Raw genomic sequence first — 13,123 nt, forward strand, 5'->3', positions numbered from 1 at the left:
ACTGAAACATACTTTCAACTTTAAGTCTTAGCTACATGTTTTGTTTGTGAACAGTGCCTAGTAAATTAACAACTGCATTAGGGATGTTAAATTTAGTCAATGAACTGATTGGTTGATGGATTTCCATCAACTAGTCGATAAAGTGGGGGAGCCACAGAGGGGTTAGCTTCTGGGCTGGGAGCTAACTCCGTTGCGGCTCTGCCTTTTCAATGTATTAAGAGCCTGTCAGCTCTTAATACATTGAAAAGGCTAAAGCACAGCAGAAGGGACCTTGTGAGAGTCAGGAATCAGCTGTCCCAGCTTGCACCGGGTCCCTCCCACTGTGCTTCTGATTTTTAAATGTAATTAAGAGCTGGCAGAGGCACAGCTTCTGGGATTGGGCCTGAGCTGGCAATCAGCTGATTCCCAGCTTGTGCCCTGCCCCCCACAGGGACGATGCTGAGGGGAACTGGCTTTTAAGCAGCTCCCCCCAGCACTGGCTCCTACTTCCCACACCTTGCTGCTTCTATCAGAGGCAGCAAGCGGGGGAGCAACTTGTCAAGGGACTAGTCAACTAGTCGCTTACATCCCTAAAATGCATGCTTTTTTTTTAAAACCTTCTGCACTGTTACTCTGAATGTCCAATCTTCCTTAATGCATCCTCCCAAACTCAGTAGTCTTGATCCCAATTTGGGCCTTGAGACACCAGCATAACAAATATTAAACAACTCACCACAAGTTTTTTAAAAATAAACCCTCAAGGAAAGATTCTGTCAGTGTGTCTCTTAGTTTGATCTTTTCTAATGTATTCTATTCCTGATCTAATGAGAAACCATGGTCATGTATTTATTACACTCATTGAGAAATGTTCTTTAATTCCTAAATGTCTGTGTTGTGTGTTAAGTGTTCAGTAATGTGTACTTAGACATCCACGTTTACAGAAGACTTTTTGAAGTGCTTCTGTCTAAAGAAGGGAAGAGACTAAAACCTGTCAGCACAGGAATCGTCTGTCTTCCCAAGCACACTATTGTCCTCGGCATAGAAACTGTTTGAGAGAGAGATCAAATTAAAGAAAAATCAGTGACAATTCCCCAAAAAATGTCACCATGGCTAAACAGAGTAACAGAGGCAGAGTTAAAAAAACAAAGCCTACTGAGGAAAACAGAAAGGACCATAAGCTCTGGCCAGTCAAGTGTAAAAGTATAATTAGGCCAGCCAAGAAAGAATTTGAAGAACAACTCGCAAAAGACATAAAAAACAACCATTCTTTTTCCCTTTAAGTACATCAGAACCAGTTGAGCCACTGGACAATTGAGGAGCTAAGGAAGCTCTCAGGGAAGATAAGGCCACTGCAGAGAAGATAAATTAATTCTTTGCATCAGTTGTTGCTACAGAGGCTATGAGAGAGATTCAAACACATGAGCCATTCCTTTAAAGAACAAGTTGGACCCTCCCTGGTGCGGCACCCTCAGGACCGGACCCATCCCGAATGAGGGAATTTGTAAGATCAGGGGAGGTCCCCCACCACTGGCCTCCCAGACACTGTCCCTCCCTCTGGCTGACTCTGCTCCAGCCCCACCATCATTGGACTCCAGCCCTGCTACTACAGGCATGGGCTCTGGCCCGCTGCCACCAGCCGGCCAGGGCTCCCGGGGACAGGATCTCTGATAGAGACAGGAGCACTGAGGGTGAGGGAGGTAGACTGGAGCCAGTACATGCAGGTATACCAGCTTTCAAGCCAGCTTCTCATGCATGTCAGCTCTGCCAAGCCACCTGCCCACCCTCCTCTGCCTCCCACAGAGGCAGCAAAGGGGGGGGGGAGATGGGAACTACCACACACAGGGAGCCAGCTCTCTGTGTGTGCTGACTTCACCAAGCTGCCTGCTACCCCCATCCTGCCCCCCACTTCCCACAGAGGCAGAAGTGCAGGGGAGCTGGTTTAAAAGGCACCAGTCGGGGGAGGGGGCCCGAGAGGGCAGGCGGAAGCAGGTATATGCGGGAAGTAGCTTTTAAGCTGGCTCCCCGCGCATGTCAGCTCTCCCGGTGCTGCTGCCTCTTCAAATAGCCAACTCCCTACGAGCACCAGCTCCTGCCTGCCCCCCACCTGTAAACATGTAACCGCTACAATTTCCAGCCATTACACATGTACACAAATACCCAATAGTTAACATCTCTACTTAGCATTACCTGATTAGCACAACTATTGCATAAGCTTCTAGAGATTCAAGTGATCTTACCAGAATATGGACATCACACTGGCTCATGCTTTTTCTGGTCCCATAGCTGAATTTCAAATTCTACTAAGCTAATATGCTATGTGGTCCAAACTAGGGATGTAAGCATCTAGTCGACTACCCAATACACATAAGCTTATTAGATAATCGAGTAGTCACTCGACTGGTTGCTCCCCACCCCTTCTGCCTCTATAAGAGAGAGGCAGCAAGGAGGGAGAGCAGGAGCCGGTGCTGGGGGGAGTCAACTTAGAAGTTCATAGAATACTAGGACTGGAAGGGACCTCGAGAGTCATTGAGTCCAGTCCCCTGCCCTCACGGCAGGACCAAATACTGTCTAGACCATCCCTGATAGACATTTATCTAACCTACTCTTAAATATCTCCAGAGATGGGAATTCCACAACCTCCCTGGGCAATTTATTCCAGTGTTTGACCACCCTGACAGTTAGGAACTTTTTCCTAATGTCCAACCTAAACCTCCCTTGCTGCAGTTTAAGCCCCTTGCTTCTTGTTCTATCCTCAGAGGCCAAGATAAACAAGTTTTCTCCCTCCTCCTTATGACACCCTTTTAGATACCTGAAAACGGCTCTCACGTCTCCCCACAATCTTCTCTTTTCTAAACTAAACAAACCCAATTCTTTCAGCCTTCCTTCATAGGTCATGTTCTCTAGACCTTTAATCATTCTTGTTGCTCTTCTCTGGACCCTCTCCAATTTCTCCACATCTGGGCACCGCATTTCAAGAAAGAACTGGACACAATACTCCAACTGAGGCCTAACCAGTGCAGAGTAGAGTGGAAGAATAACCTCTCGTGTCTTGCTCACAACACACCTGTTAATGCATCCCAGAATCATGTTTGCTTTCTTTGCAACAGCATCACACTGCTAACTCATTCAGCTTGTGGTCCATTATAACCCCTAGATCCCTTTCTGTCGTACTCCTTCCTAGACAGTTGCTTCCCATCCTGTATGTGTGAAATGTTTTTTTCCTTCCTAAGTGGAGCACTTTGCATTTGTCTCTTTCCAAGTTCATGCCTCTCCCTTGGAAAGAGAGGGGCACAGCGGGATAGTGAGCGCCCTTCTCGACTAATCAAGTAGTTGATGGAAATTCCATTGACTACTTGATTAACTGAAATTTAACATCCATAATCCAAACTCTCTCCACTTTCACCAGGAAACCAAGATCTGGCAATTTGACTTGGTCAAGATCAAAAGGAAAGAAAGCATGCTCTTCATTTGTCCAGTCAATCCTACTGTAATCCATCCATGAAGAACCCAGACCCACTATTTAGGAAGGGTCAGGGCTGGCTACTTGCCAAAAAACCCACATGGCAAAGCAACAAGTTACTGAAAGCTATCCCTGGAGACTTGTGTAACCCTTCGTACCACCTCTCCGACTTAAGCTTAGGAAACAGCAGCAGACTAGGTGAGCTCCCAACTGCATAGCATCTGCAGGATTACTACAGATAAAGGAAGCAATCCCCCATGGAGCAAAGGGAAACACACAGGGGAAGCACAGAGCTCTCAGCCACAGAGAAAAGCCAATCATCTGTTCAAAATGCTAATGGAGATTTATGACCTTAGCATTTCCATCTACTCCGATGACAGGTAACACTGGTAAGACTTAAGTGACAGAGACAGTTTAGATCAAGTCAGAAGTGCACTGCCACATATGAAAGCCTGTCCATCTGCTGCCTACGCTATGACTGACTCTTCTCAGTGCCATTACTCCCTCAAGTTCCTAATGACCACATCAGCAGGACAATCTGAAAGCAGTACAAGCCTGGGCAACTGCAGAACAGTGAACATTAGTGATAAGCACAGATGAAGGGCACTTGCAGGCTTGCATTTTGCCAAGAATTCCAGTTGTTGGACAAAGCTATTAAAAAAATTAAAAAGGAACCATTTTCCAGTATCCGACACCACAGCAGCATGTTGATAGCCATCAACAAACCAGGTGTTTACCTCGTTTTACGCGCAATAAAGCAAGAAGGGATAACCTACAGATCAAGTAAGCTAGACAGACCTACAATGGAGGTTTACAAAGCTTTCATAGACTCAGACTCATAGACTTTAAGGTCAGAAGGGACCATTATGATCATCTAGTCTGACCCCCTGCACAGTGCAGGCCACAAAATCTCACCCACCCCTCCTAGAATAATCCTCTCACCTATATCTCAGATATTGAAGCCTTCAAATACTTTGAAGACCCCAAGATGCAGAGAATCCTCTAGCTGTGATCTGTACCCCATGCTACAGAGGAAGGCGAAAAACCTCCAGGGCCTCTGCCAATCTACCCTGGAGGAAAATTCCTTCCCGACCCCAAATATGGCGATCAGCTAAACCCTGAGCATGTGGGCAAGACTCATCAGCCAGACTCCTTTCGTAAGACAGGTTTTCCATTCCTCAGATCATCCTAGTGGCCCTTCTTTGTACCTGTACCAGTTTGAATTCATCCTTCTTAAACATGGGAGACCAGAACTGCACACAGTATTCCAAATGGGGTCTCACCAATGCCTTGTATAATGGGACTAACACCTCCTTATCCCTACTGGAAATACCTCGCCTAATACATCCCAAGATCGTATTAGCCTTTTTCACGGCCATGTCACAATGGCGGCTCATAGTCATTCTATAATCAACCAGGACTCCGAGGTCCTTCTCCTCCTCCGTTACTTCCAACTGATGTGTCCCCAGCTTATAACTAAAATTCTTGTTATTAGTCCCTAAATGCATAACCTTACACTTCTCACTATTAAATTTCATCCTATTGCTATCACTCCAATTTACAAGATCATCCAGATCTTCCTGTATGATATCCCGATCCTTTTCTGAATTGGCAATAGCTCCCAACTTTGTGTCATCTGCAAATTTTATTAGGACACTTCCACTTTTGGTGCCAAGATCAGCAATAAAAAGATTAAATAAAATTGGCCCCAAAACTGATCCCTGAGGAACTCCACTAGTAACCTTCCTCCAACCTGACAGTTCACCTTTCAGTATGACCCGCTGTAGTCTCCCCTTTAACCAGTTGCTTACCCACCTCTCAACTTTCATATTAATCCCTATCTTTTCCAATTTAACCAATAATTCCCCATGTGGTACTGTATCAAATGCCTTACTAAAGTCGAGGTAGATTAGATCCACTGCATTTCCTTTATCTAAAAAATCTGTTACTTTCTCAAAAAAGGAGATCAGGTTGGTTTGGCACGATCTACCTTTTGTAAAACCATGTTGTAATTTGTCCCAATTGCCATTAGCTTCAATGTCTCTAACTACTTTTTCCTTCAAAAATTTTTCCAGGATCTTACATACTACAGATGTCAAACTAACAGGCCTATAGTTACCCGGGTCGCTTTTTTTCCCTTTCTTAAAAATCGGAACTATATTAGCAATTCTCCAGTCAAATGGTACAACCCCTGAGTTTAGAGATTTATTAAAAAATTTTGCTAATGGACTTGCAAGTTCATGTGCCAGTTCCTTTAATATTCTTGGATGAAGACCATCTGGGCCCCCTGATTTACTCCCATTAAGCTGAATTCATAATGAATTCTCTTGCTTCACAAGTACCACTACTTAGATCCTGTCCAACATACATTTTTGGTACTTTTAAAAGAACATAAGAATGACCATGCGGAGTCAAACCAATGGTCAACGTAGCCCCGTATCCCATCTTCCAAAAGTGGCCAGTGCCAGATGCTCGAGCAGGAATGAACAGAACAGGGCAATCACTGAGTAATCCACCTCTGTTGTTCAGTCACAATTTAAAATCAGTCATAGGTTGCGGGACACATGCATGGGCTTCCATCCATGACCATCTTGGCCAGGAGCAGGCAAGATACAGCCACAGGCCAGATCTGGTCCGCCAAGCCTTTGGATCTGGTGCACAGCCTGCTCTGCCAGGACTCTCAGGCAGGCTGCTCCATGTGCTCAAAGCGGCTGGCTGCTCCATATACCTCTGTCACATGTCGGGAAGGGGGGGGGCAATTTGAACACTGCTCCCGCTGTAGCCCAATCATTGCAGCTCCCGACTGAGCTGGGGGTGAGGGCAGTGTGTAAAGTCTTCCCCCATCTCCCCTAACAGCACACAGAGGCACATGAACAGGCAGCTGCTTCAAGTGGCACGTGGCTGCAGCAGGCAGGGAGCCTACCTGAGGGTCCCAGTGCCCTGGCTGGGAGCTGCTTAGGTAAGCACCTCCTGGCCAGAGCCTGCATCTGGCATCCCACACCTCAACTTCCTGCCCCAGGTCACCACCTTTTGCACCCCTCCACCCCATGTCACAACTCCCTCCTAGACCCTGCACCCCCCTACATTCCTCTTCCAGGCCAGAATCCTCTCCTGCACCCATACCCCCTGCTGGATCCTGCACCCCAAATCCCTGCCTCAAGTTACAACCCTCTCCTTCACTCAAACTTCCTCTCAAACCCCACACTCTCCCCTAAACCTCAATCTCCTACCCGACTTCCTTCTGCACCCAACCTCCATCCCAGGCCCAGCACCACCACCCCTAGAAAAGTGTAGCCCTTGACCACTTACCAAATTTTGACAGTCCCCCATCAAAAATCATTGCCCACCCCTTATCGTGGCTAATAGCCATTGATGGACCTATTCTCCAAGAGGTATAAAATACAAAGACTTTAAAAGCAAGTAAGAGGCACAATTCAACAGGTAAACAATTTACATCAATAAAAAACAAAACTAAAGACATATCAGAAATGTAAGGATCAAAATCAGTAATACTGCAGCGTGCGATTCATATTCAACTGAAGAAACAATGCCACCAACTACTAACAGGACTGATGATTCATGTAACAAATTAGCTACTAAACTGCGAAAAGCTTTAAGAACACTGAATATTTTGATTAAGTCAGTTCATCAGATTCAAGCAGGTATTAACAGAATACAAAGAATTCTCCATTACCATGGGAGAGGGGAGCAGATAACTTCAGTTATTAAACTACAGAATGGGGATTTCAGCTCTTGACTTAGACGCATCCCTTGCGGCAGGGCTACTCAACTTTGAAAGCCCTGGGAGCCATATGGTGAGTAGCCCTGCCTTGCAGTTTACCACCATTCACAAATGAAAACAGACTCGAGGACAGACTGCAAACTGAAGAGTACAAAAGTAGCTGCTGCAAAGCACAGTAAAAAGCGCGCACAATCCCTGCACCAAAGAGACAAGAAAACTTCCAATGCTGGGAATTCACTTGGACCGTGGTTCTTGTAAACAAGGTGCTATCCAAGAAACAATAGGGCACCAGAGGGAGGCCAACACAGTGCACACTGTTACCAGACAACAGGAATATGCTCAGTGTCTGTTCTCCCCACCCCCTTTCTACTCCCCCCTGCACTTCTAAACAGCATTCCTCTGGAACGGGTTCCAAATGAATTCCTAGAATAGAAACAGATACAAGCAACAGTATCTATAAATAGCAAGCAAGGATTCAAACATATCTGACACTCTTGAACCGCAAGAAGCAAAAATGTGTATGCCAAACCACTGCATGCCACTGCACTAAGTGCGCCTAGCCCAAATACACATTAGCAATGGAAAACGCTAAAAGGTGAATGATAGGTCTGTACATGAAAAAGCGGCTGCTTAAAGTTTGCACCAGAGAGAGCCACCTTAACACAGATCTACAACCTTCTCAGCGGATCGCGTTACAGCTTCCAACATAAAATCCAATGGCTAAATTACCAGTCATCAGAAATGTCACCGCAGCAAATGCTGGAAAGAGAGCTTGTCTATTTCTAAAGAGTCTTCCCATCCAGTAGGTATGTTAGTCTAAAATCTGATTTAATAGATTTTTATTATCTTCAGGTTTTGCTGGTGACCCCAATGGTGGTCAGATACTGTGAAGTGTGTGTATTTGCACACTGTGTAGCACAAGGTGGACTTCTCCAGCAGCAGCACAATACCAACAAATTGCTTCTTGTTGCTCATTAACGTGTTTTGACATGGCACAAGACACAAAAATCAGGAGAGCTCCTGACCCAAAGATCTTACGAGCTGAGCCAAGCCAAAGGTTCCAAAACTATGGCGTGCAAAAGCAGGATACAGGACTGTGGCCAGCCAGGGGTCTAGGTCAGGCCAAGGCAACAGTGGGGCGAGTGTGCCAAGTCCCCAGCAGTCAATAGGGGGCAAGGAAAGCACATTGGACTCGGAGCAGCCTGATGTTCCCCACACTGCTGTCCTTCCCCAAACAAGACAACCTACTGGCTACAGCCCGCATATTTTAAACCTTCCAGAGCCTGCCAACCATGGGGCTCCAGGCAGAAGGGAAGGTGGGCATGGAGCTTTGATACTCAGTAGTGCACTGCCACGTGCTCCTTTAGGGACGAAACCAGCTGGGTTCTGCCTACACATCAGGCATGAACTAGGGATGTTAAATGTAGACTAATAACTAATCTAATAGTCTATGGGATATTTCCACCGACTATTCGATTAGTCTATAAGGGCGCCTCCACCTTTGAACTGTGGCTGTGCAGCTCTCTTGCTACAGTTCAAAGGCGGAAGCCCCACAGGGATTGCAGGGGACCATGGGGAAGTATCCCACTGGCCTCAAGCTTCCTGCGAAGCGTCTTTAATTGACTAGTCGATGAATAGCTCCACTGGGGCTCTCGTACATTTCAAAAGCAGAATCGCAGCAGAAGCGGCGCAAGTGAAGACAGCTTCGGTCCCAGCTTGCGCTGTTTCCCGCTGTGCCTCTACCTCCCCTACCGCCTGTGGAGACGGTGCTGGGGGGAACCAGCTTTGAAGCCAGCTCCTTCTCCCCTCTGCACTTGCTGCCTCTCTCTGATAAAGCTTATATTATCGGATAGTCAACTAGTTGCTTACATCCCTAGCACGAACACCCTCCCACACACACACTCTCTCTCTTCAGTGAGTCACTTTCTACTCCCAATGGCTAGGAGCTGAAGGGGAAGTTAGCTGTTTCTATGCCCATATTAAAAAAGTTACTTGCTTTACCAACCTGGAGCTTACCTTGTGCACATGATCTTGATGAAAACTCATAGATAGGGTATGTTTAGGAAAGTTTACTTTTCCAACTGAAAAGTTATCAGAAGGCCAAGTTCTTGGTTAGAACTTTTGTCAGGAGCTCAGGTGTGAACAATCATCATGGGAACAGAAGAGAGAAGGACTAAGTTTTAGGGAATGAATAAAAGTGCTCACCAAAGCGCTGTGGTGTAATTCCAGCATGTGGGCACTGCAGATACAAACCAGAAGGTTGCTATTTTACAGTAATGGAGTCCTGTTCCAGGAGGACAACAATCATGGAAAGTAGGAGCCTTTTAGTTTGACCCTGGAGCATCTGCATGAGGGAGTTAAAGCACAGCACTTTAGCATACACTGCTTTTCACACCTATGCAGTCCACCAGTACAGACATGCACTTATGAGGTATTGTTTGATTAGTTGAAAATTAGCTAAACAGTGAGATTTCCACTAACTTCAATAGTCACTCTATGGAACAGTGTTCTAAGTTACAACTAAGATGCCACAGGACTACTCATCTGATGAAGTGGGTTTTACCCACTAAAGCTAATGACCCAATACATTTATCTATCTCTAAGGGCATGTCTACATAGCAGCATTATTCCAAAATAACCTACATGATTCCAAAGTAACCAAGAGCGTGTCTACGCTGCAAGCTGTTATTTCAAAACAATGGCAAGCTGTACTTCTTACTCCAACTCCTGTAACCCTCATTTCATGAGGAGTAAGGGAAGTCGAAGGAAGAGTGTTCTTCCTTCAACTTCCTGCTGTGCAGACAGCACCAAAAGCCGAATTAAGATATTTCAACTTAAGCTATGCAACTGATGTAGCTCAAGTTGCATAGCTTAATTTGACTTTTGCCCTGCCATGTAGGCACACCCTCAAGTACCACAGGACTGCTTGTTGTCTTTAAAAGTTACAGACTAACACGGCTACCTTCTGAGATTTTTAAGTCAATCTAAATTTGTTCCCCTTAATTTCAATTCTTTATTACTGTTTGTGCATCCTTGAACCCTTCTAAACAATTCCTCTTTCACTCTGAAACACACAACCTTCAAATATTTGTAGGCTTATCATAGATACTGCCAAGTATTCTGTCATCTTAGTCAAGCTTTATATATTTAGCTCTTTTAAATCTTCCCTCCGAAATCAATTCTTCCAATCACTTGATTATTTCCTATCTATTTCTCTGAACTCTTTCCAATGTATCAGTATCCTTCTGGTGACAAACATGTTCAAAAGAGAATACACTATTCCTAGTGTAATTACACCAGAGCTATACAAAGAGGGAACATTATCTGTCTGGTGTCTTAAATAATCACTCTGCATACTCTACCCACTTTGCACTGGACTATTTAGTTGCAAACACTCATATTGCCAATTCCTATCTTGCCTCTTAGATCACTTTCCTTACCAAGATTCCCCCTTGTCACTGAATCTGTTTACCTGAATCTGTATTGCTTCCCCCAGGAGTAACACCAGCATTTTTCTAAACTGAATCTCTTATTTCTGATCAAAATCTTTTTATTTTTTGTCTTCACTGTCATTTGCAACTAAAAATTTAATACCATCTGCAAATCTCATTCATATGTTTATGATTCTAGAACTGAGAATTAAAAGGACAGATATTGACGCCTCCTTCCCACCATATTCCACTAAACCAAAACATGATATGCTGCCATCCTCAAGATATAAATGATTAATTTCTACAACCCCATCAATAAGTAAAGAGAGCCCAAGGAGGCTCTAGAAACTCCACAGAGGTTTTTAAGAATAGGTCTGGACCAACACCTCTTAGGAATAATTTAGGTTTACTTGATCCTGACTCAGCACAGCAGGCTGGTCTTCATGACTTCTCAAGTCCCTTCCAGTCATATTTCTATGGTTCCATCCACAAAATACTGCACAGAAGTAGGGCTATGAGAGTTATGTGCCTACCCAAAGTGGAATATAAACTAAAAGCAGGTATAATCTAGATCAGCCGATTGATGAATGTTCACATTTCCCCACCTCCTTTTAAACAAACAAAAAAAAACCAAACACAACCAATATCTGTCTTATCAGGTCTGCCTTACTTCCTACTTCAAACTTTTTATATCTTTCTTAAAGAAAAGAATGTTTAAAGGAGTCAAATATCTCAGTAAAATTTTATTCCTCTTCTCTTTATATTTCTTTTCCTCCTGATGTTCAAAAAAGCACTTCTTATTCCTCCTTTAGGCCTGCACTGACTGGCGTCTGCTTTTCCCCCCCCACCCTTTAGCTTTCCCTCTGCAAATCTTAACTTGAGCCTTTAGCTGCCGTCCCCTTCTCCAATTCCAGTACAAGGTTTTAATCTCCTCTCCTTAACTCTTTAAGCTAGTCTCTAGTAAAGTTCCACAGAGGCTACTTCATGGTTCTTGCAATCTTTTTTCGCGGAGGAACTGTAGCCTGTTGCCCTTTAATTAGTATTTATTACAATTCCCCACATTTCTTTCACATTGATGGGCTTTAATATTTATGACAACTTTTCCACCAAGTTCCTCAAAACTTGTTTTCTGGATATCTAACACACCTACACTATGGCATTTTGTGAACCCTTTCTTTTTTATGCTGAACCAAGGTGGCTCTTTGTCTAAGGTTCCATGTGCCACATTTTAAACTTCTGTTATCCACCTCGTGAAAATTACAAACCACATTCCATATGCCAATGGAGCTTGTAATTTTCATGAGTGCTCATAAAATGTAATCCTCAGAGAGCTACTTACGAGGCTTCTCAGAAATTGCAGCTGTACAAGCACTATCAACTGAGTTTGTAATCACCCTGAGCACCAAAGAAAAATACTGAACTTATGGAATTCACCTATGCTGCTTGATTTGCATGGAAGAAAGAACTTCCAAGTAGCATCAGCTGCCAAACTTGTAAGTTGCATGAGACATCAAACACTGAGTAGGGTTTGTGGAAACCTTGCAAATCAAGCCTGCAGTTGAAATTACTATTAAAAAAAAAAAAACACATGAACACCCTCCACCCTCACACAAATTATACCATTCTAGCTCTGCTTTGTGACCTTTGCTGGAATAAAGGCCTTAAAAAGCAACAGAAGAGGGTTTTTTATTTTCATGTAGCACCCTTGGGACGTGACAAAAATAATCAAGCGAAAAGCACCATTAAAAGTTTCTCCACACAGAACAAAAATTCCCTGACCAGAACTGCAACTCCACCCCCAAGCTCCAAGATTCAATTTAATTAAAATTATGGAGTAAAACACCTCTTGTCTCTCTAAAGCATTTCTTACACCAAATTATTAAATTAAATCTGATAGAATAATCTAAAATCCATTAATACTTTGTTTTCAACAGACATTGGAAAGTCAGGGAAGTCAATTAAAATTTAAAAACTAATCATAACTCTGCCCATGTATCACTGCCCTCTATCTACAATGGAAGTCTTCAATATGGAAACAGACCCACACAAAACTTTTCCCTTCTTCTCTCCCTCCCCCCACCCTGTAAGCTGGACAACCAACTGCTTGCTACCCACTCTTTATATACAAGTCAGAAAACACTAAATTACTGGTATTAGACACACACCACCCCCACTGTATTTTGGCCCCCCCCCCCAATTTAGGCAGAAGGTATTCTGTCCCTTCATCCTCTCTGTATGGCTCAAGAAACCCTTCTTACAGATACATGGCAGGATGCAATCTAGTACATCCTCCCAAATGCAAGTCAAATATTTCCATGTGCTTAATTTACAACAGAGGAGCTAGAGGTTATACTGTCAGAAAAAAATCTGATTACTGATTTCAATACTAAAAAGAGATGCAAGCAGCCACCTGCATATTTGACCACTAGGAGAACCTAAACAGCAGCACATCTGTGGCAAGATGAGGGGGTTTTGAAAGCTATAGAAACCCACTTGCAATCTTTATGTTCC

General features: G+C 44.0%; 1 protein-coding gene across 7 annotated transcripts in view; it reads right to left on the reverse strand.

Annotated features, from left to right (window-relative positions):
- UBAP2 (ubiquitin associated protein 2) overlaps window positions 1–13,123 on the reverse strand; it is a 150,319-nt gene that overhangs the window by 109,723 nt on the left and 27,473 nt on the right. The window contains exon 1 of one of the 7 annotated variants that reach the window (XM_014573591.4): window positions 9,387–9,540. The exons of the other annotated variants lie outside the window; for them this stretch is intronic. The gene's annotated coding sequence lies outside the window, so the exon portion shown is untranslated. Of the gene's footprint in view, window positions 1–9,386; window positions 9,541–13,123 lie in introns of those variants that run through there. 7 annotated transcript variants of the gene reach the window in all.

Source organism: Pelodiscus sinensis, chromosome 6 (genome assembly GCF_052426305.1).
Source record: "Pelodiscus sinensis isolate ZL-2025 chromosome 6, ASM5242630v1, whole genome shotgun sequence".
NCBI classification, from domain to species: domain Eukaryota; kingdom Metazoa; phylum Chordata; order Testudines; family Trionychidae; genus Pelodiscus; species Pelodiscus sinensis.